This window comes from Phyllobates terribilis, unplaced genomic scaffold, assembly GCF_046119375.1.
Source record: "Phyllobates terribilis strain yellow unplaced genomic scaffold, ASM4611937v1 Scaffold_170__1_contigs__length_4071412, whole genome shotgun sequence".
Lineage (NCBI taxonomy): Eukaryota > Metazoa > Chordata > Amphibia > Anura > Dendrobatidae > Phyllobates > Phyllobates terribilis.
Genome location: NW_027362930.1, coordinates 2,233,701 through 2,255,499, shown reverse-complemented (window position 1 = coordinate 2,255,499; position 21,799 = coordinate 2,233,701). Strand labels below are relative to the sequence as shown.

The 21,799-nt window shown below is 42.2% G+C and overlaps 9 non-coding genes across 9 annotated transcripts; all 9 read right to left on the bottom strand.

Moving 5' to 3' along the window:
• Positions 1–3,739: 3,739 nt before the first annotated feature.
• Positions 3,740–3,930, bottom strand: LOC141211366 (U2 spliceosomal RNA). The gene has a single exon (XR_012281342.1). It is a non-coding gene; the product is annotated as a U2 spliceosomal RNA (small nuclear RNA).
• A 1,115-nt stretch (positions 3,931–5,045) lies between these two features.
• LOC141211365 (U2 spliceosomal RNA) lies at positions 5,046–5,236 on the bottom strand. Its single transcript, XR_012281341.1, has one exon. It is a non-coding gene; the product is annotated as a U2 spliceosomal RNA (small nuclear RNA).
• A 1,115-nt stretch (positions 5,237–6,351) lies between these two features.
• LOC141211364 (U2 spliceosomal RNA) lies at positions 6,352–6,542 on the bottom strand. The gene has a single exon (XR_012281340.1). It is a non-coding gene; the product is annotated as a U2 spliceosomal RNA (small nuclear RNA).
• A 1,115-nt stretch (positions 6,543–7,657) lies between these two features.
• Positions 7,658–7,848, bottom strand: LOC141211546 (U2 spliceosomal RNA). The gene has a single exon (XR_012281517.1). It is a non-coding gene; the product is annotated as a U2 spliceosomal RNA (small nuclear RNA).
• Positions 7,849–8,963: 1,115 nt separating this feature from the next.
• LOC141211363 (U2 spliceosomal RNA) lies at positions 8,964–9,154 on the bottom strand. The gene has a single exon (XR_012281339.1). It is a non-coding gene; the product is annotated as a U2 spliceosomal RNA (small nuclear RNA).
• A 1,115-nt stretch (positions 9,155–10,269) lies between these two features.
• LOC141211645 (U2 spliceosomal RNA) lies at positions 10,270–10,457 on the bottom strand. Its single transcript, XR_012281604.1, has one exon. It is a non-coding gene; the product is annotated as a U2 spliceosomal RNA (small nuclear RNA).
• A 6,473-nt stretch (positions 10,458–16,930) lies between these two features.
• LOC141211362 (U2 spliceosomal RNA) lies at positions 16,931–17,121 on the bottom strand. Its single transcript, XR_012281338.1, has one exon. It is a non-coding gene; the product is annotated as a U2 spliceosomal RNA (small nuclear RNA).
• Positions 17,122–18,236: 1,115 nt separating this feature from the next.
• Positions 18,237–18,427, bottom strand: LOC141211361 (U2 spliceosomal RNA). The gene has a single exon (XR_012281337.1). It is a non-coding gene; the product is annotated as a U2 spliceosomal RNA (small nuclear RNA).
• A 1,112-nt stretch (positions 18,428–19,539) lies between these two features.
• Positions 19,540–19,721, bottom strand: LOC141211713 (U2 spliceosomal RNA). Its single transcript, XR_012281654.1, has one exon. It is a non-coding gene; the product is annotated as a U2 spliceosomal RNA (small nuclear RNA).
• Positions 19,722–21,799: the final 2,078 nt, after the last annotated feature.

Sequence of the window (21,799 nt, the reverse complement as noted above, 5' to 3'; positions counted from 1 at the left end):
ATTGTTGTGTCCGGCCAGGTACAAATAGGCAGCTGGTGGTTGGGGGCAGCCCGTTCCTGCCTGCTGTACCTGGCTGGACACAAATATAGTGCGAAGCCCCACGTCAATTTTTTTAAAATTATTTCATGAATTTCCTGAAATAATTTAAAAAAATTTAAGTGGGGCTTCGCACTATATTTGTGTCCAGCCAGGTACAGCAGGCAGGAACGGGCTGCCCCCATCCACCAGCTGCCTATTTGTACCTGGCCGGACACAACAATATAGGGAAGCCCTTTTTTTCTTAATTATTTCATGAATTTCATGAAATAATTAAAAAAAATTGAAGTGGGGCTTCGCACAATATTTGTGTCCAGCCAGGTACAGCAGGCAGGAACGGGCTGCCCCCAACCACCAGCTGCCTATTTGTACCTGGCCGGACACAACAATATAGGGAAGGCCTTTTTTTCTTAATTATTTCATGAATTTCATGAAATAATTAAAAAAAAAGTACGTGGGGCTTCGCCCTATTTTTGTGTCCAGCCAGGTACAACTAGGCAGCTGGGGGCTGGAATCTGCAGCGCAGGGAGGCCCAAGCTTTCTGGGCCCCCCCCCGCTACAAATTGCAGTCCGCAGCCACCCCGGAAAATGGCGCGTTCATAGAAGCGCCATCTTCTGGCGCTGTACCCAACTCATCCAGGGCCCTGGTGCGGTGGCTCACTGGGTAATAAAGGGGTTAGGGCCAGCTTGGTATTATCAGCTGGCCCCAAGCCCAAAATTCATGGGGTCACGCCAGTATTAGACATGACCGCCATGAATTTCTAGTAAAGTATTTAAAAAAAACACAACACCCAGAATAAAGTCCTTTAATTGAAATAAAGACACAATTCTTTATTGTTCTAAATTAAACCATACTTACCATCACACCCATTCCAGCTGAAGCCAACGATCTCCTGCAATAAAAGAAAAATAATAAACCAACCTCATCCTTACCTTTCCATGGTTCCCACGACAGCTTCAGCTCTGCTACATCGAGATGACTGGCTGGACCGCAGCAGAACGCTGCCATCCAGTCTGTCATCCCGCAGACACTGAGAAGCGCAGGCATGCTTGCGCTCCTCACTGTCTCGCTGTGACGGCATCCAGATGAGCCGAGGTCATGTCCAATGAACTCGGCTCACCTCATGCACGTCACTGACAGCGTGGGAAAATTCTCACGCTGAAGTGCTGAGTGCAGGAGAATTCTCCCACGCTGTCAGTGATGTGCATGAGGTGAGCTCATGTCCAATGAACTCAGCTCACCTCCTGCACGTCACTGACAGCGTGGGAAAATTCTCCTGCAATCAGCGCTTCAGCGTGAGAATTTTCCCACGCTGTCAGTGACGTGAATGAGGTGAGCCGAGTTCATTGGACATGAACTCGGCTCATCTGGATGTCGTCACAGAGAGACGCTGAGCAGCGCAAGCAAGCCTGCGCTTCTCAGTGTCTGCGGGATGACAGGCTGGATGGCAGCGTTCTGCTGCGGTCCAGCCTGTCATCTCGATGTAGCAGAGCTGAAGCTGTCGTGGGAACCATGGAAAGGTAAGGATGAGGTTGCTTTATTATTTTTCTTTTATTGCAGGAGATCGTTGGCTTCAGCTGGAATGGGCGTGACGGTAAGTATGGTTTAATTTAGAACAATAAAGGACTGTGTCTTTATTTCAATTAAAGGACTTTATTCTGGGTGTTTGTGTTTTTTTTAACTTTGACTATGGGGTTAGTAATGGGGGTGTCTTATAGACGCCTCTCCATTACTAACCTGGGCTTGATGTCAGCTGGCATTATAAGCTGACATCAACCCCAACCCTATTACCCCCTGCCACCGCACCAGGGCAGCGTGGAAGAGCGAGGCTAAGTGCCAGAATTGGCGCATCCTATGAATGCGCCATTTCTGGGGCGGCTGACGGCTGGTGTTTCTAGCCTGGGAGGGGGCCAATATTCATGGCTCCCTTCCTGGGCTATTAATATCAGCCCCCAGCTGTCTGCCTAGCCTTTGCTAGCTATTAAATTAGGGGGGACCCCACGTCATTTTTTTTGGGGGGTCCCCCATTTTAATAGCTAGTAAAGGCTATGTATTCAGCTGGGGGCTGATATTAGTAGCCTGGGAAGCTCCGTGGGTATTACCCCCTTCCCAGGCTTCAAACATCTGCCCCAGCCGTCTGCTTAACCTCCGCTAGAGCCTAAAATTAAGGGGAACCCCACGCCAATTTTTTTAATAATAAATCCTTTATTTTAATACTAAATGACAAGTACAGTAACCAACACTATCACTGTACTTCATATATATGTGACTGACATGTTTCTATCTATCTAATCTATGTGTGATGCTCTATCTTTCTGTTCTAAATTGTCGGGTACCGCTGCTGAATTGCCGGCCGGCTTTTTTAAAGAGACAGTGCATGAAAACACTATTATTTTTTTAAATAAATCCTTTACACTAAATGACAAGTACAGTAAGCAACACTATCACTGTACTTATTATATATGTGACTGACATGTTTCTATCTATCTAATCTATGTGTGAAGCTCTATTCTTTCTGTTCTAAATTGTCGGGTACAGATGCTGAATTGCCGGCCGGCTTTTTTAAAGAGACGGTGCATGAAAACACTAATATTTTTTTTAATAAATCCTTTACACTAAATGACAAGTGCAGTAACCAACACTGTCACTGTGCTTCTTATATGTGTGACTGACATGTTTCTATCTATCTAATCTATGTGTGATGCTCTATTCCTTCTTGTCTAAATTGTCGGGTACCGGTGTATGCCGCTGCTGAATTTGCCGGCCGGCTTTTTTAAAGAGAGTGTCTTCTGAGCAGTTTGTCAGCTTTTGGACACCTTTGCAGGTGTTTTCTATGTGTTTCTATGTGTTTTTGTTTGCCTGCCATTGGCTTTAACTGTGTTCGACAGTGTTCTAAGGTGTTCGACGAACAGTTCGACGAACAGTTCCTCGAACATCCCGGTGTTCGACGAACCGAACCGAACCCGAACACTACGGGGGTGGCTCATCACTAATTATGACACGCGCAGCCAGCGTTCCATTGCCACATTCCATCTACTGCAGGCAGGATACCTGGCTGGCTGAATGTCGCTGAGAAGCTCACAGAGACCGCCATAAGCAACAGTTTAACAGAATGCCACAGACTAATCAACCAAACTTTTTGGGTTGGGTTCTCTTTTATAGTCTGCAGGCATTAAATGAAAGAAGTCAGTGTTCCAGCAGAGGGAGACAACGTTTCAGAAAAGGCATTGTAGCAAACCAAAAAAGAAATTTTAAGCGCAGCAGAGTAACCAGTGCACATACCTGTTAGCTCAGGTGAGTTTAAAAGGCTGCTGTTGATAACAAGGGCATTTGCTAAATAGATGGTGTGTGTGCAACAATATACTGAAAGGTCAATTATATTGTGCAGCTTATCTCACCACCTGTAGTTATTTAGGTGAAAGCTCCAAAATGCTTGCCTAATATGTCTGTTTATCCAAAAGGAAGTAAAAAGGGAGAGCTAGAAAGATAGCATTGCATCACATTACATGGCAATGCAATGCACAGTTGCTGAAGTTGAACCAAAATGAGCTTGTAATCTGGCTTCTGCAACTTTGAACATGAAAAATCCAATGAGGAGAAGAAAAGCAAAGCCAAAGAGTCCATCCCAAAATCCGACAAACAAGCAAAATGAACAAAAAACATTGAATTCAATTCTTTCTGATTTTAGAAACTGCATTAAAGAAGGGGTGCACCGGTCCTGGAGATACTGCAATACCAGGTCAATGCGTGGAGTGGACAGAGCAAGCTCTTTTTCCATCTCCCTGTTCTAAAAATCCATTTAATATATGGTCCCCAGATAGGGGACGTATCAGATATTAAACTGATAAGAACAGATACTACACTTGATCTTAGCCAAAAGGCCGAGAAGCGATAACCAGAATTGGTTTCAAACTACGGAGCCACCCAAGGATCCTGAAAAGTCCATTTGTGGAGATGAGCTCCTGGACTCCCGTTAAGAAGACATGTTGTCAACCTCTAGATCCCTTACATGCCTGCACTTTTCGGCTTGCTGCTGCTGCAATCCACGCGTTTTAGATCTGCATAACTCCACCTCTTTAAACACAGCACCTTCACCCCCTGCTGTTCCCACCCGCCTCAACACCGTTGGAAGGGAGGAGAACCAATTAAGGCGGGGGGTGGGGTGGAACGAGCAGCTGTCTACCCTTAGCAGGAGGGCTCCTGATTACATACCTCTCCTGCTGCTGCTGCTGCTGGCTGTCCAGCAGCAGACTGAAGGTGGCTGCTGCTGTGCACAGGTATATAAAGGCTCAGAGCCTATTATGACACGCGCAGCCAGCGTTCCATTGCCACATTCCATCTACTGCAGGCAGGATACCTGGCTGGCTGAATGTCGCTGAGAAGCTCACAGAGACCGCCATAAGCAACAGTTTAACAGAATGCCACAGACTAATCAACCAAACTTTTTGGGTTGGGTTCTCTTTTATAGTCTGCAGGCATTAAATGAAAGAAGTCAGTGTTCCAGCAGAGGGAGACAACGTTTCAGAAAAGGCATTGTAGCAAACCAAAAAAGAAATTTTAAGCGCAGCAGAGTAACCAGCGCACATACCTGTTAGCTCAGGTGAGTTTAAAAGGCTGCTGTTGATAACAAGGGCATTTGCTAAATAGATGGTGTGTGTGCAACAATATACTGAAAGGTCAATTATATTGTGCAGCTTATCTCACCACCTGTAGTTATTTAGGTGAAAGCTCCAAAATGCTTGCCTAATATGTCTGTTTATCCAAAAGGAAGTAAAAAGGGAGAGCTAGAAAGATAGCATTGCATCACATTACATGGCAATGCAATGCACAGTTGCTGAAGTTGAACCAAAATGAGCTTGTAATCTGGCTTCTGCAACTTTGAACATGAAAAATCCAATGAGGAGAAGAAAAGCAAAGCCAAAGAGTCCATCCCAAAATCCGACAAACAAGCAAAATGAACAAAAAACATTGAATTCAATTCTTTCTGATTTTAGAAACTGCATTAAAGAAGGGGTGCACCGGTCCTGGAGATACTGCAATACCAGGTCAATGCGTGGAGTGGACAGAGCAAGCTCTTTTTCCATCTCCCTGTTCTAAAAATCCATTTAATATATGGTCCCCAGATAGGGGACGTATCAGATATTAAACTGATAAGAACAGATACTACACTTGATCTTAGCCAAAAGGCCGAGAAGCGATAACCAGAATTGGTTTCAAACTACGGAGCCACCCAAGGATCCTGAAAAGTCCATTTGTGGAGATGAGCTCCTGGACTCCCGTTAAGAAGACATGTTGTCAACCTCTAGATCCCTTACATGCCTGCACTTTTCGGCTTGCTGCTGCTGCAATCCACGCGTTTTAGATCTGCATAACTCCACCTCTTTAAACACAGCACCTTCACCCCCTGCTGTTCCCACCCGCCTCAACACCGTTGGAAGGGAGGAGAACCAATTAAGGCGGGGGGTGGGGTGGAACGAGCAGCTGTCTACCCTTAGCAGGAGGGCTCCTGATTACATACCTCTCCTGCTGCTGCTGCTGCTGGCTGTCCAGCAGCAGACTGAAGGTGGCTGCTGCTGTGCACAGGTATATAAAGGCTCAGAGCCTATTATGACACGCGCAGCCAGCGTTCCATTGCCACATTCCATCTACTGCAGGCAGGATACCTGGCTGGCTGAATGTCGCTGAGAAGCTCACAGAGACCGCCATAAGCAACAGTTTAACAGAATGCCACAGACTAATCAACCAAACTTTTTGGGTTGGGTTCTCTTTTATAGTCTGCAGGCATTAAATGAAAGAAGTCAGTGTTCCAGCAGAGGGAGACAACGTTTCAGAAAAGGCATTGTAGCAAACCAAAAAAGAAATTTTAAGCGCAGCAGAGTAACCAGCGCACATACCTGTTAGCTCAGGTGAGTTTAAAAGGCTGCTGTTGATAACAAGGGCATTTGCTAAATAGATGGTGTGTGTGCAACAATATACTGAAAGGTCAATTATATTGTGCAGCTTATCTCACCACCTGTAGTTATTTAGGTGAAAGCTCCAAAATGCTTGCCTAATATGTCTGTTTATCCAAAAGGAAGTAAAAAGGGAGAGCTAGAAAGATAGCATTGCATCACATTACATGGCAATGCAATGCACAGTTGCTGAAGTTGAACCAAAATGAGCTTGTAATCTGGCTTCTGCAACTTTGAACATGAAAAATCCAATGAGGAGAAGAAAAGCAAAGCCAAAGAGTCCATCCCAAAATCCGACAAACAAGCAAAATGAACAAAAAACATTGAATTCAATTCTTTCTGATTTTAGAAACTGCATTAAAGAAGGGGTGCACCGGTCCTGGAGATACTGCAATACCAGGTCAATGCGTGGAGTGGACAGAGCAAGCTCTTTTTCCATCTCCCTGTTCTAAAAATCCATTTAATATATGGTCCCCAGATAGGGGACGTATCAGATATTAAACTGATAAGAACAGATACTACACTTGATCTTAGCCAAAAGGCCGAGAAGCGATAACCAGAATTGGTTTCAAACTACGGAGCCACCCAAGGATCCTGAAAAGTCCATTTGTGGAGATGAGCTCCTGGACTCCCGTTAAGAAGACATGTTGTCAACCTCTAGATCCCTTACATGCCTGCACTTTTCGGCTTGCTGCTGCTGCAATCCACGCGTTTTAGATCTGCATAACTCCACCTCTTTAAACACAGCACCTTCACCCCCTGCTGTTCCCACCCGCCTCAACACCGTTGGAAGGGAGGAGAACCAATTAAGGCGGGGGGTGGGGTGGAACGAGCAGCTGTCTACCCTTAGCAGGAGGGCTCCTGATTACATACCTCTCCTGCTGCTGCTGCTGCTGGCTGTCCAGCAGCAGACTGAAAGTGGCTGCTGCTGTGCACAGGTATATAAAGGCTCAGAGCCTATTATGACACGCGCAGCCAGCGTTCCATTGCCACATTCCATCTACTGCAGGCAGGATACCTGGCTGGCTGAATGTCGCTGAGAAGCTCACAGAGACCGCCATAAGCAACAGTTTAAAAGAATGCCACAGACTAATCAACCAAACTTTTTGGGTTGGGCTCTCTTTTATAGTCTGCAGGCATTAAATGAAAGAAGTCAGTGTTCCAGCAGAGGGAGACAACGTTTCAGAAAAGGCATTGTAGCAAACCAAAAAAGAAATTTTAAGCGCAGCAGAGTAACCAGCGCACATACCTGTTAGCTCAGGTGAGTTTAAAAGGCTGCTGTTGATAACAAGGGCATTTGCTAAATAGATGGTGTGTGTGCAACAATATACTGAAAGGTCAATTATATTGTGCAGCTTATCTCACCACCTGTAGTTATTTAGGTGAAAGCTCCAAAATGCTTGCCTAATATGTCTGTTTATCCAAAAGGAAGTAAAAAGGGAGAGCTAGAAAGATAGCATTGCATCACATTACATGGCAATGCAATGCACAGTTGCTGAAGTTGAACAAAAATGAGCTTGTAATCTGGCTTCTGCAACTTTGAACATGAAAAATCCAATGAGGAGAAGAAAAGCAAAGCCAAAGAGTCCATCCCAAAATCCGACAAACAAGCAAAATGAACAAAAAACATTGAATTCAATTCTTTCTGATTTTAGAAACTGCATTAAAGAAGGGGTGCACCGGTCCTGGAGATACTGCAATACCAGGTCAATGCGTGGAGTGGACAGAGCAAGCTCTTTTTCCATCTCCCTGTTCTAAAAATCCATTTAATATATGGTCCCCAGATAGGGGACGTATCAGATATTAAACTGATAAGAACAGATACTACACTTGATCTTAGCCAAAATGCCGAGAAGCGATAACCAGAATTGGTTTCAAACTACGGAGCCACCCAAGGATCCTGAAAAGTCCATTTGTGGAGATAAGCTCCTGGACTCCCGTTAAGAAGACATGTTGTCAACCTCTAGATCCCTTACATGCCTGCACTTTTCGGCTTGCTGCTGCTGCAATCCACGCGTTTTAGATCTGCATAACTCCACCTCTTTAAACACAGCACCTTCACCCCCTGCTGTTCCCACCCGCCTCAACACCGTTGGAAGGGAGGAGAACCAATTAAGGCGGGGGGTGGGGTGGAACGAGCAGCTGTCTACCCTTAGCAGGAGGGCTCCTGATTACATACCTCTCCTGCTGCTGCTGCTGCTGGCTGTCCAGCAGCAGACTGAAGGTGGCTGCTGCTGTGCACAGGTATATAAAGGCTCAGAGCCTATTATGACACGCGCAGCCAGCGTTCCATTGCCACATTCCATCTACTGCAGGCAGGATACCTGGCTGGCTGAATGTCGCTGAGAAGCTCACAGAGACCGCCATAAGCAACAGTTTAACAGAATGCCACAGACTAATCAACCAAACTTTTTGGGTTGGGTTCTCTTTTATAGTCTGCAGGCATTAAATGAAAGAAGTCAGTGTTCCAGCAGAGGGAGACAACGTTTCAGAAAAGGCATTGTAGCAAACCAAAAAAGAAATTTTAAGCGCAGCAGAGTAACCAGCGCACATACCTGTTAGCTCAGGTGAGTTTAAAAGGCTGCTGTTGATAACAAGGGCATTTGCTAAATAGATGGTGTGTGTGCAACAATATACTGAAAGGTCAATTATATTGTGCAGCTTATCTCACCACCTGTAGTTATTTAGGTGAAAGCTCCAAAATGCTTGCCTAATATGTCTGTTTATCCAAAAGGAAGTAAAAAGGGAGAGCTAGAAAGATAGCATTGCATCACATTACATGGCAATGCAATGCACAGTTGCTGAAGTTGAACCAAAATGAGCTTGTAATCTGGCTTCTGCAACTTTGAACATGAAAAATCCAATGAGGAGAAGAAAAGCAAAGCCAAAGAGTCCATCCCAAAATCCGACAAACAAGCAAAATGAACAAAAAACATTGAATTCAATTCTTTCTGATTTTAGAAACTGCATTAAAGAAGGGGTGCACCGGTCCTGGAGATACTGCAATACCAGGTCAATGCGTGGAGTGGACAGAGCAAGCTCTTTTTCCATCTCCCTGTTCTAAAAATCCATTTAATATATGGTCCCCAGATAGGGGACGTATCAGATATTAAACTGATAAGAACAGATACTACACTTGATCTTAGCCAAAAGGCCGAGAAGCGATAACCAGAATTGGTTTCAAACTACGGAGCCACCCAAGGATCCTGAAAAGTCCATTTGTGGAGATGAGCTCCTGGACTCCCGTTAAGAAGACATGTTGTCAACCTCTAGATCCCTTACATGCCTGCACTTTTCGGCTTGCTGCTGCTGCAATCCACGCGTTTTAGATCTGCATAACTCCACCTCTTTAAACACAGCACCTTCACCCCCTGCTGTTCCCACCCGCCTCAACACCGTTGGAAGGGAGGAGAACCAATTAAGGCGGGGGGTGGGGTGGAACGAGCAGCTGTCTACCCTTAGCAGGAGGGCTCCTGATTACATACCTCTCCTGCTGCTGCTGCTGCTGGCTGTCCAGCAGCAGACTGAAGGTGGCTGCTGCTGTGCACAGGTATATAAAGGCTCAGAGCCTATTATGACACGCGCAGCCAGCGTTCCATTGCCACATTCCATCTACTGCAGGCAGGATACCTGGCTGGCTGAATGTCGCTGAGAAGCTCACAGAGACCGCCATAAGCAACAGTTTAACAGAATGCCACAGACTAATCAACCAAACTTTTTGGGTTGGGTTCTCTTTTATAGTCTGCAGGCATTAAATGAAAGAAGTCAGTGTTCCAGCAGAGGGAGACAACGTTTCAGAAAAGGCATTGTAGCAAACCAAAAAAGAAATTTTAAGCGCAGCAGAGTAACCAGTGCACATACCTGTTAGCTCAGGTGAGTTTAAAAGGCTGCTGTTGATAACAAGGGCATTTGCTAAATAGATGGTGTGTGTGCAACAATATACTGAAAGGTCAATTATATTGTGCAGCTTATCTCACCACCTGTAGTTATTTAGGTGAAAGCTCCAAAATGCTTGCCTAATATGTCTGTTTATCCAAAAGGAAGTAAAAAGGGAGAGCTAGAAAGATAGCATTGCATCACATTACATGGCAATGCAATGCACAGTTGCTGAAGTTGAACCAAAGTGAGCTTGTAATCTGGCTTCTGCAACTTTGAACATGAAAAATCCAATGAGGAGAAGAAAAGCAAAGCCAAAGAGTCCATCCCAAAATCCGACAAACAAGCAAAATGAACAAAAAACATTGAATTCAATTCTTTATGATTTTAGAAACTGCATTAAAGAAGGGGTGCACCGGTCCTGGAGATACTGCAATACCAGGTCAATGCGTGGAGTGGACAGAGCAAGCTCTTTTTCCATCTCCCTGTTCTAAAAATCCATTTAATATATGGTCCCCAGATAGGGGACGTATCAGATATTAAACTGATAAGAACAGATTTTTTTTTTAATTTGGCTATCCCCTCACAGGGATAAAACCAGTTTTATTTAAAAATTACACAGATGTACAGAAATAAAAGCAACATTTTACATCATTACAAATTTTAATACATTGTCTCGAAACATACGAGACTTAAAAGCATAAATTATTCAAATAGGATAAAAATTTGCATATATTCAAATTAATAAAATGTTACAAAAATTCAAAATGTGTTCCATACATTGACATCCCATTTTAGGGAGATATTTGGATTATTTTTTTTATCTAATAAAAAATATACATACATTTCACTTAAACAAAAACTAAAAACATCATTTAAAGACAATTCATCATGATTAAAAATTAAAATATTTCGGGCTTTCCAGAGATCTATTTTGGCGCAATTTATTGTCTTCCATGCCATAATTTTTTGGTCTTTTGTTGGGCATTCCATAAGTCCATAAAGTATTGTGGCGTAGTTAAAGTCTTTGAGGTCTGCCACTTTTTCCATCAGAGGGAGCAATTTTCTCCAGAACGCTTTTGCAAAAGGACAAGTCCATAGTAGATGTTTCACTGATTCCTCCTCTTGACATCTGCTTCTTGGGCAAATGGCAGACCTCACGAGTCCTCTTCTATGTTGGAATGCCCGGCACGGAAGACATTGGTGTGCGCAGCTCCAAGCCAAATCTTTCTGTATATTAAAAAGATATTTTGCATTAATGACTTTCCATATATTCAATATTTGTTCATCATCATAGCGCTCAATGTTACATAACTCTTCATTTTTACAAAGACTTTTAATTAATTTCTTACTATTTTGTAGATCTCCCGCTTCTTTACCCCCTAAATTAAAATGAATCACTATTTTTTCTAAAATTAAATAATGCGTTGGCAGTTTAAAAGCATATGGAGATGATAAAACCGTTTCAAACCACCCAAACTTTCTCATAAAAAAACCAGTGTTATAACGCATAAAAAAGGACCAATAGTGATTTTTAAAAAGGGCATTAAAACAGAAGCAAAAAAATTTAATTAAAAGGAATCTACTAAAATCTGGAAAGTCTTTCCCACCTTTGAGCTTTGGTTTTGTTACAATTTCTCTTTTTAATTTCTCCATCTTAGAACTCCAGAAAAAAGTAAAACATGCTTTAGTGATCTTTTTTAAAATATTTACAGGGGGAGGGAAAACCAAACTCAAATACAATAAAAGAGGCAAAATGACCATTTTTATAATTAATACTTTACCCTCCATCGTTAATTTTCTCATATTCCACATACATATTTTCGTATTCACTTTCTGAGCTACCGCCTCCCAGTTATTTAGACCATTATTGGATTCACAGAAAGAAATACCTAAAATATTAATAGATTCAGTTATTGGAATAAAAACATCGTGTAAAATCATCTCCCCAATATTTAAAATACTACTCTTATTAAAATTAACCTTAAAACCAGAAGCTGTACAAAAGGATTGGATCTGTTTGAGTGAGTTTTGTAGTGATGGTGCATCTCGGCAAAGGACCGCCACATCGTCCATGTAACCCACCACTTTTGCTTCTGTTCCTTTGCTTCCAGGTAGAGGGATACCACATATTTGTCTATCTCTACGGATTGCACATAAAAGTGGCTCAAGAGCACAAATAAAAAGTAGTGGGGACAGGGGGCACCCCTGTTTTACCCCTGATTTTAAAAAAACATCTTGTGTCTTAAAACCATTTACTAAAATCTTACTTGTGCAGTCCTTATAAAACGCTTTAAGAGATAATAAAAACCTTTCTGGTATGCCCATTTTTTCTAAAACCTTAAAAAGATAAAAATGAGAAATCTGATCAAAAGCTTTTTCGAAGTCAATTGATAAAATTGCCATCTTCCCTTTTCTGTTTTTAATGTCTTCAATACAGTCTTTAACAAGGTTTAGATTGTCCCAGATACTGCGCTCAGGCACACCACATACTTGGTTTGAGTGGATTATTTTTCCTATAATTTTTTTAAGGCGGTTTGCACAAATTTTTGCCATTATTTTATAGTCACAGTTTAGTAGGGTTATAGGTCTCCAGTTTTTTAAGTCTGTCTTATCACCTTTCTTATATAATAATGAGACCTCCCCTTTTTTCCAGGATTTTAATAAAACCTTATCATTAAAAACTTCAGTAAAAACATAAAACAGATCCTCTTTTAAAATATCATAAAATTTTACATAAAACTCTATAGGAATACCGTCTGATCCAGGGACTTTTCCAATTTTAAAACTTTTTATGGTTTGTAAAATTTCTTCTTCTGTTATGTTTTGTGATAAAAATTCTTGGGAGGCGGTATCTAAAACAGATGTTATTTCTTCTAGGGAATTTTGCATTATATTTTCATCTATTGTTTTATCATTAAAAAGATTAAAATAGCAACCATGTACCTTTTCCAAAATTTTTCCCATATTTTTCTCTCCATCTATATCTTCAATTACTGTTTTTTTCTCTCTAATTTTTTTAAAAAAATATCTAGAACATTTTTCGTCTTCCTCCACATGTTTTATTCTGGAGCGGAAAATGAGCTCTTTCCCTTTTTGTTCTAGTGATTTTGTTATTTCTTCTTTCAGTATTTTAATATCTTTTTCTACTTCTAGACCATTTTCTCTAAGTTTATATAAGGTCTGTAACCGGGTATTTAAATTATTATATAATTCTAGCTTTTCTTTTGCTTTATATATGCTTTTCTTAATAAAAAAATCTTTTATTTTTTTTTTCATTTTATCCCACCAGGCACTTATAGGGACATTTACATCTTTCTTCCTCCTGCAGTTTTTATAAAATTCAATAAAATCCGATAAAATCTTAGAATCATTTAAAAGGGATACATTCATTTTCCAAGTTTTTTTCCCACATTTTTTATTAGCATTAATTTTTACACTAAAAGATAAAAATTTATGATCTGAGAAGATATTATCGTGGGTTTCACATTTATCAGGTAAAATTTGTTCTGAACCAAATATAAAATCTATTCTTGAACTGCAATTTAAATTGCTCCAGGTAAAGCCGGCCTCTACTGAACTAGTCTTGTTGCATTCTTTATAAATATCAACAAGTCTAAAATCACTTAAAATATTACTTAACATACCGGAAGTTTTGTCATAATTTCTACTTACGGCTGTAGAGCGCCGACTTTCACCCTTTAAAATACAATTAAAATCACCTGCCAAGATAAAAGGTTCAGAGGTATTAATAAATAATGGTAAAATCTCTAACATGTCAGCTCTTTCATTTTTATCTGGGGACCCATAAAAATTTAAAAATTGCCATTTTACACCATTAATAAAAGCTTTAACTAATAACATACGACCTGGTAAAATCTCTTGGATAAAATCAATTTGAACGTTTCCCTTAAAAAGTATAGCTATCCCTGCTGATCCGGTAACATTTGACCCGGACCACACTGATGGGCCACATTTCCAATCCTCTTTGTATTTTTTGTAGGATACTGTGTGAGGGATATTGCATTCCTGTAAAAAGAAGACGGAAGCCGTAAGACAAGTTAAAAAATTAAATAATGTTACTCTTCTGGTTTTTGATTTTAGACCCCTCACATTGAGGGAAATGCCCTTAAGTTCTGCCATTGGAGGAAAGTAAAAAAATTATATAAAACAGAAATCCGGAACTTACTTCCTATCCGCTGAACCGGCCAGACCACTTACGCTCGAGCTACTTCCCTCGTCCGAATTTATCGTAAGTAAGGACTCCATGGAGGAGGAACTTGACTCACCAAGACAATGACCCAACGCTACATGTGAGTAGCTTGGGAGACAACTAAGAGGAACAGCACCCTGGGTCTCCATGGGCTGGCCATTCAGATCCTTATCAGGTGGGTCCCCAGGTGGCTCCCCTGCACCCAGGGGAGGCCGACACACAGGGGAAGGTTGTGTACAAGGCAATGTACCCGAGCTCATGGAGCTGGCAAGGTCCGGCTCCCCACCGGGGTCAGCAGGGTCCGGGACCTTTGGGGGACCAACGTCCACCTCCCCACCAGGAGATGTGTCCATCTGATCCCCATCAGCCGCTCCATTCGAACCATCTTTCTTCCCTCTTTTCTTTTTATGGGGACCCACCGTAGTCCAGTTAGCCTCAGACTCAGGCCCAGGAAACCCAGTTTTTGCCTCGGGCTCGGTGTCAACCTTCTGCCGGTCTCTTTTGGTTTTACCGATCATGCCCTTTTGTTCCTTTTCCGCCTTTCTTTTAGCCTCCCTGTTGTCTTGGTGCCAACTTTTCCTCACTGCTTGGGAGTTACCCTTCATTACCTCTGAGCTTTCCTCATCACTCGAATCGCCCTCTTTGCTCGCTGAGGCTCCAGGTTGTTGTTCCTCCTCCTGAGGGGTGGTTTGACCTGTTGGTTCATTTTCGGATGTCCTGGCCTTTTCCTTCCGTCTCTGTTCGGCCTCCCAGAACCTATGTGGGCATGAAAAATAAAAATGACCAGGTTTTTGGCAGAAATTACATTTTTTATCATGAGGACATTCTTTGGTGTCATGTTCTGTACTAGCACAGTTTCTACAGGTTGCCTCACAGTCATCCTTAAAATGGCCATATTTTCCACAGTTTCTACAAAAGGGTGGCATACCAGAAAAAAAGAAGTCTCCATTTGAGGAACCTATTTTAAAACGTGCAGGAGGGAGTTTCACACCGCCTGGGAAATTAGGGTCTCTTTCACATGTTACTAGAAATTTCCATTTGGACGTCCATATGTGAAACTCATTAAGTACTTTCCCTATACATTTTACACTTTTAAAGTACATTGCAAGAAAACATGTTAGTTCCACTGAAGTAACGAAAGGAGAAAATACTTTAAGGATTACCATTTTTACCTCATCCAGGACGTGCTCGATAACTAGTATTCCTTTTAGAATAGGATTGTTTTTTGCCTTTCTGGCTCTTACCAGGACATCCTGAAAAATGCCTTCCCCGGTGAAGGTGATGTCATAATCGCCACGCCTCGGATAATCCTGGATAGAGAGAATCTCGTTCTTCTGCACATGAAAGAGCCCTTCAAGCACGTCCTGGACTACGTACCGCAATTTCCTTTCATCACTTCCGCCCTCTGTGAAATGAATACGGATAGTGTTTTTAAGCCTCGCATAGTGAGGCACGAGGTTGGGGTCAACCTCCATGGTAGCGCAACAAGAAAAAGCAAATCGCAAACCGCTTGCAATCTGCGCCTTTCAGAGTTCTGTAAACAAAAACACCTGAGAGGCTGGGGGGGATCGCAACCCGTTACCCTGGGACTAAGCCCTCTCCCAATAGCAGCAGGCAGGGGAGCCCACCGAAGTGGGTCACCCTGCAAGGCCGAGGAGAGGGGTACCCGAGTACCTTCTGGACCACAGTCGCCTGTACAAGATACTTGACCGCAGCCAAAAGGCCGAGAAGCGATAACCAGAATTGGTTTCAAACTACGGAGCCACCCAAGGATCCTGAAAAGTCCATTTGTGGAGATGAGCTCCTGGACTCCCGTTAAGAAGACATGTTGTCAACCTCTAGATCCCTTACATGCCTGCACTTTTCGGCTTGCTGCTGCTGCAATCCACGCGTTTTAGATCTGCATAACTCCACCTCTTTAAACACAGCACCTTCACCCCCTGCTGTTCCCACCCGCCTCAACACCGTTGGAAGGGAGGAGAACCAATTAAGGCGGGGGGTGGGGTGGAACGAGCAGCTGTCTACCCTTAGCAGGAGGGCTCCTGATTACATACCTCTCCTGCTGCTGCTGCTGCTGCTGGCTGTCCAGCAGCAGACTGAAGGTGGCTGCTGCTGTGCACAGGTATATAAAGGCTCAGAGCCTATTATGACACGCGCAGCCAGCGTTCCATTGCCACATTCCATCTACTGCAGGCAGGATACCTGGCTGGCTGAATGTCGCTGAGAAGCTCACAGAGACCGCCATAAGCAACAGTTTAACAGAATGCCACAGACTAATCAACCAAACTTTTTGGGTTGGGTTCTCTTTTATAGTCTGCAGGCATTAAATGAAAGAAGTCAGTGTTCCAGCAGAGGGAGACAACGTTTCAGAAAAGGCATTGTAGCAAACCAAAAAAGAAATTTTAAGCGCAGCAGAGTAACCAGCGCACATACCTGTTAGCTCAGGTGAGTTTAAAAGGCTGCTGTTGATAACAAGGGCATTTGCTAAATAGATGGTGTGTGTGCAACAATATACTGAAAGGTCAATTATATTGTGAAGCTTATCTCACCACCTGTAGTTATTTAGGTGAAAGCTCCAAAATGCTTGCCTAATATGTCTGTTTATCCAAAAGGAAGTAAAAAGGGAGAGCTAGAAAGATAGCATTGCATCACATTACATGGCAATGCAATGCACAGTTGCTGAAGTTGAACCAAAATGAGCTTGTAATCTGGCTTCTGCAACTTTGAACATGAAAAATCCAATGAGGAGAAGAAAAGCAAAGCCAAAGAGTCCATCCCAAAATCCGACAAACAAGCAAAATGAACAAAAAACATTGAATTCAATTCTTTCTGATTTTAGAAACTACATTAAAGAAGGGGTGCACCGGTCCTGGAGATACTGCAATACCAGGTCAATGCGTGGAGTGGACAGAGCAAGCTCTTTTTCCATCTCCCTGTTCTAAAAATCCATTTAATATATGGTCCCCAGATAGGGGACGTATCAGATATTAAACTGATAAGAACAGATACTACACTTGATCTTAGCCAAAAGGCCGAGAAGCGATAACCAGAATTGGTTTCAAACTACGGAGCCACCCAAGGATCCTGAAAAGTCCATTTGTGGAGATGAGCTCCTGGACTCCCGTTAAGAAGACATGTTGTCAACCTCTAGATCCCTTACATGCCTGCACTTTTCGGCTTGCTGCTGCTGCAATCCACGCGTTTTAGATCTGCATAACTCCACCTCTTTAAACACAGCACCTTCACCCCCTGCTGTTCCCACCCGCCTCAACACCGTTGGAAGGGAGGAGAACCAATTAAGGCGGGGGGTGGGGTGGAACGAGCAGCTGTCTACCCTTAGCAGGAGGGCTCCTGATTACATACCTCTCCTGCTGCTGCTGCTGCTGGCTGTCCAGCAGCAGACTGAAGGTGGCTGCTGCTGTGCACAGGTATATAAAGGCTCAGAGCCTATTATGACACGCGCAGCCAGCGTTCCATTGCCACATTCCATCTACTGCAGGCAGGATACCTGGCTGGCTGAATGTCGCTGAGAAGCTCACAGAGACCGCCATAAGCAACAGTTTAACAGAATGCCACAGACTAATCAACCAAACTTTTTGGGTTGGGTTCTCTTTTATAGTCTGCAGGCATTAAATGAAAGAAGTCAGTGTTCCAGCAGAGGGAGACAACGTTTCAGAAAAGGCATTGTAGCAAACCAAAAAAGAAATTTTAAGCGCAGCAGAGTAACCAGCGCACATACCTGTTAGCTCAGGTGAGTTTAAAAGGCTGCTGTTGATAACAAGGGCATTTGCTAAATAGATGGTGTGTGTGCAACAATATACTGAAAGGTCAATTATATTGTGCAGCTTATCTCACCACCTGTAGTTATTTAGGTGAAAGCTCCAAAATGCTTGCCTAATATGTCTGTTTATCCAAAAGGAAGTAAAAAGGGAGAGCTAGAAAGATAGCATTGCATCACATTACATGGCAATGCAATGCACAGTTGCTGAAGTTGAACCAAAATGAGCTTGTAATCTGGCTTCTGCAACTTTGAACATGAAAAATCCAATGAGGAGAAGAAAAGCAAAGCCAAAGAGTCCATCCCAAAATCCGACAAACAAGCAAAATGAACAAAAAACATTGAATTCAATTCTTTCTGATTTTAGAAACTGCATTAAAGAAGGGGTGCACCGGTCCTGGAGATACTGCAATACCAGGTCAATGCGTGGAGTGGACAGAGCAAGCTCTTTTTCCATCTCCCTGTTCTAAAAATCCATTTAATATATGGTCCCCAGATAGGGGACGTATCAGATATTAAACTGATAAGAACAGATACTACACTTGATCTTAGCCAAAAGGCCGAGAAGCGATAACCAGAATTGGTTTCAAACTACGGAGCCACCCAAGGATCCTGAAAAGTCCATTTGTGGAGATGAGCTCCTGGACTCCCGTTAAGAAGACATGTTGTCAACCTCTAGATCCCTTACATGCCTGCACTTTTCGGCTTGCTGCTGCTGCAATCCACGCGTTTTAGATCTGCATAACTCCACCTCTTTAAACACAGCACCTTCACCCCCTGCTGTTCCCACCCGCCTCAACACCGTTGGAAGGGAGGAGAACCAATTAAGGCGGGGGGTGGGGTGGAACGAGCAGCTGTCTACCCTTAGCAGGAGGGCTCCTGATTACATACCTCTCCTGCTGCTGCTGCTGGCTGTCCAGCAGCAGACTGAAGGTGGCTGCTGCTGTGCACAGGTATATAAAGGCTCAGAGCCTATTATGACACGCGCAGCCAGCGTTCCATTGCCACATTCCATCTACTGCAGGCAGGATACCTGGCTGGCTGAATGTCGCTGAGAAGCTCACAGAGACCGCCATAAGCAACAGTTTAACAGAATGCCACAGACTAATCAACCAAACTTTTTGGGTTGGGTTCTCTTTTATAGTCTGCAGGCATTAAATGAAAGAAGTCAGTGTTCCAGCAGAGGGAGACAACGCTTCAGAAAAGGCATTGTAGCAAACCAAAAAAGAAATTTTAAGCGCAGCAGAGTAACCAGCGCACATACCTGTTAGCTCAGGTGAGTTTAAAAGGCTGCTGTTGATAACAAGGGCATTTGCTAAATAGATGGTGTGTGTGCAACAATATACTGAAAGGTCAATTATATTGTGCAGCTTATCTCACCACCTGTAGTTATTTAGGTGAAAGCTCCAAAATGCTTGCCTAATATGTCTGTTTATCCAAAAGGAAGTAAAAAGGGAGAGCTAGAAAGATAGCATTGCATCACATTACATGGCAATGCAATGCACAGTTGCTGAAGTTGAACCAAAATGAGCTTGTAATCTGGCTTCTGCAACTTTGAACATGAAAAATCCAATGAGGAGAAGAAAAGCAAAGCCAAAGAGTCCATCCCAAAATCCGACAAACAAGCAAAATGAACAAAAAACATTGAATTCAATTCTTTCTGATTTTAGAAACTGCATTAAAGAAGGGGTGCACCGGTCCTGGAGATACTGCAATACCAGGTCAATGCGTGGAGTGGACAGAGCAAGCTCTTTTTCCATCTCCCTGTTCTAAAAATCCATTTAATATATGGTCCCCAGATAGGGGACGTATCAGATATTAAACTGATAAGAACAGATTTTTTTCTTTTTCATTTTGTTCTTATATTTCAGTTGTTATTTCTCTTCTAATATTTCTCTTGCCTTATAATCTGTTCATGCTACAAGGTTCCACAGATGAAAATTCCATAGACTCTTGGCTCTTTTTTTCCCAATTCTCTTCAGATCTAACAGGTAATAAATATATATTTCACTTAGTGCTAATTTTATGCATTCACTTTCACTTATAAAATCTCTTTTAAAAAGCAATATGTTTCGGACTTTCCATAGCGCATTCTTTATTCCATTTATCATTATCCAGATGACTCTTTCTTTTTCTTTTGATTGACATGTAAAATTTCCATATAAAACTGCTTCGTGATTTAAAAACTTAAGACCAGTAACAAACTTTAAGAGACTTCCAACTTCTTTCCAGACATTTTGGGCATAAAAACAGTTCCAAAAGGTGTGTAAAACTGTTTCCTCTCTAACACAGCCTGTTCTAGGGCATCTTGCAGTATTGCACAATCCCCTTCTGTGTTGAAAAAATCTAACAGGAACACATTCTTGCACTATTGCCCATGCCAAGTCTTTATATTCATTTGTTAGATAAGGTGCATAAGTCATTCTCCAAATTCTTCCACTTTTAGTGTATGTAAAGTTTGCCACTGCTGTCATCGTTTCTTTTCTCTTTGTCTCTAGAGCCAGTCTTCTTGAATTTGACAGCATCTCCACATCTATTTCAGGTAAGTTATAAAGTCTAATTGTTTTTTCTAGTAAGACATATTGTTTTGGCAGTGTAATTAGGACAGGAGAATTTTGGGGCAATGTTATCCACTTTCTTTTCCTAAAGATATCTCCAGCTGCATATCTTAAGTAGAAAGACCAATGAGTTCTTAGATTGGTCATTTTGAAGCAAAAACTAAAGAACTTTAGGTACAAAAATTTTTTGATATTTGGGATATTCTTTCCACCATATTTATGCTGCTTGTACATTGTCTCTCTTCGAACCTTCTCCATTTTTGATCCCCACAGAAAAAGAAAAATTTGTCTCTGGAGAAACTTTACTGTGTTCTCATTCGGAGGGTACACCATACTTAAAAACAACATTATCGGCAACAACAAAGACTTAATGATCAAGTTTTTACCTTCCATTGATAATTTTCTGAGTTTCCATAAACTTATCTTCTTTTTCATTTTCTCCTTCACCAACTGCCAACTTTCTTCTCCATCATTCTTCTTTGTAAACACAACACCTAAAATTTTGATCTTATCACTTCTTATTTTAAGTTGAGGAATCTGCGCATCTGACCAATCACCGAATCCAAGACATTCGCTCTTCTCCAAGTTCAGTTTGAAGGCAGATGCTAAACAGAAAAAATCAGTAGTTCTTACTGCTCTTCTCAGCGATTGTTCTGAGTCGCACATGATCGTGATGTCATCCATGTACCCCAGTGACTTAGTACTTAGTCCATTTCCACCTGGTATGGGTACACCTTTCACCATCTTATCTTTCCTCAACATTGCCAGTAGAGGCTCGATTGTGCAGATAAAAAGCAGAGGCGAGAGTGGGCATCCTTGTTTGACGCCCGACTTTAGAAAAACTTCTGAAGATAAAAAACCATTAATTAAAATCCTGCTAAAACTTCCATCATATAAAAGTGCAATGTGCTTAATAAAAACATCCGGGAATTTCATTTTCTTTAACACAGAATACAGGTACTTATGAGAGACTCTGTCGTACGCTTTCTGGAAATCAAGGGACAGAAGAGCTAGCTTTTGCTTCCTCTCTTGCTGATACCATATTGCGTCCCGTATAATATTCAAGTTTTCTGCAATTGTACGACCAGGCACACCACATACCTGATCAGGATGCACGACCTTCTCTATCACCTTCTTCATTCTGTTCACCATGATTTTTGCCATAATTTTATAATCTACGTTGAGTAACGTGATTGGTCTCCAGTTCTCTAGATTAGTCTTATCTCCTTTTTTAAAAAGCAGGGTGACCACACCACTTCTCCAAGATTCAGGCAATTTGTCACATAAAAAGACAGCTTTAAAAAACTCAAACAGGTCGTCTTTTAAAATCTCCCAAAAAGTAAGATAAAATTCAATTTGTAGTCCGTCAGTACCCGGTGTTTTTCC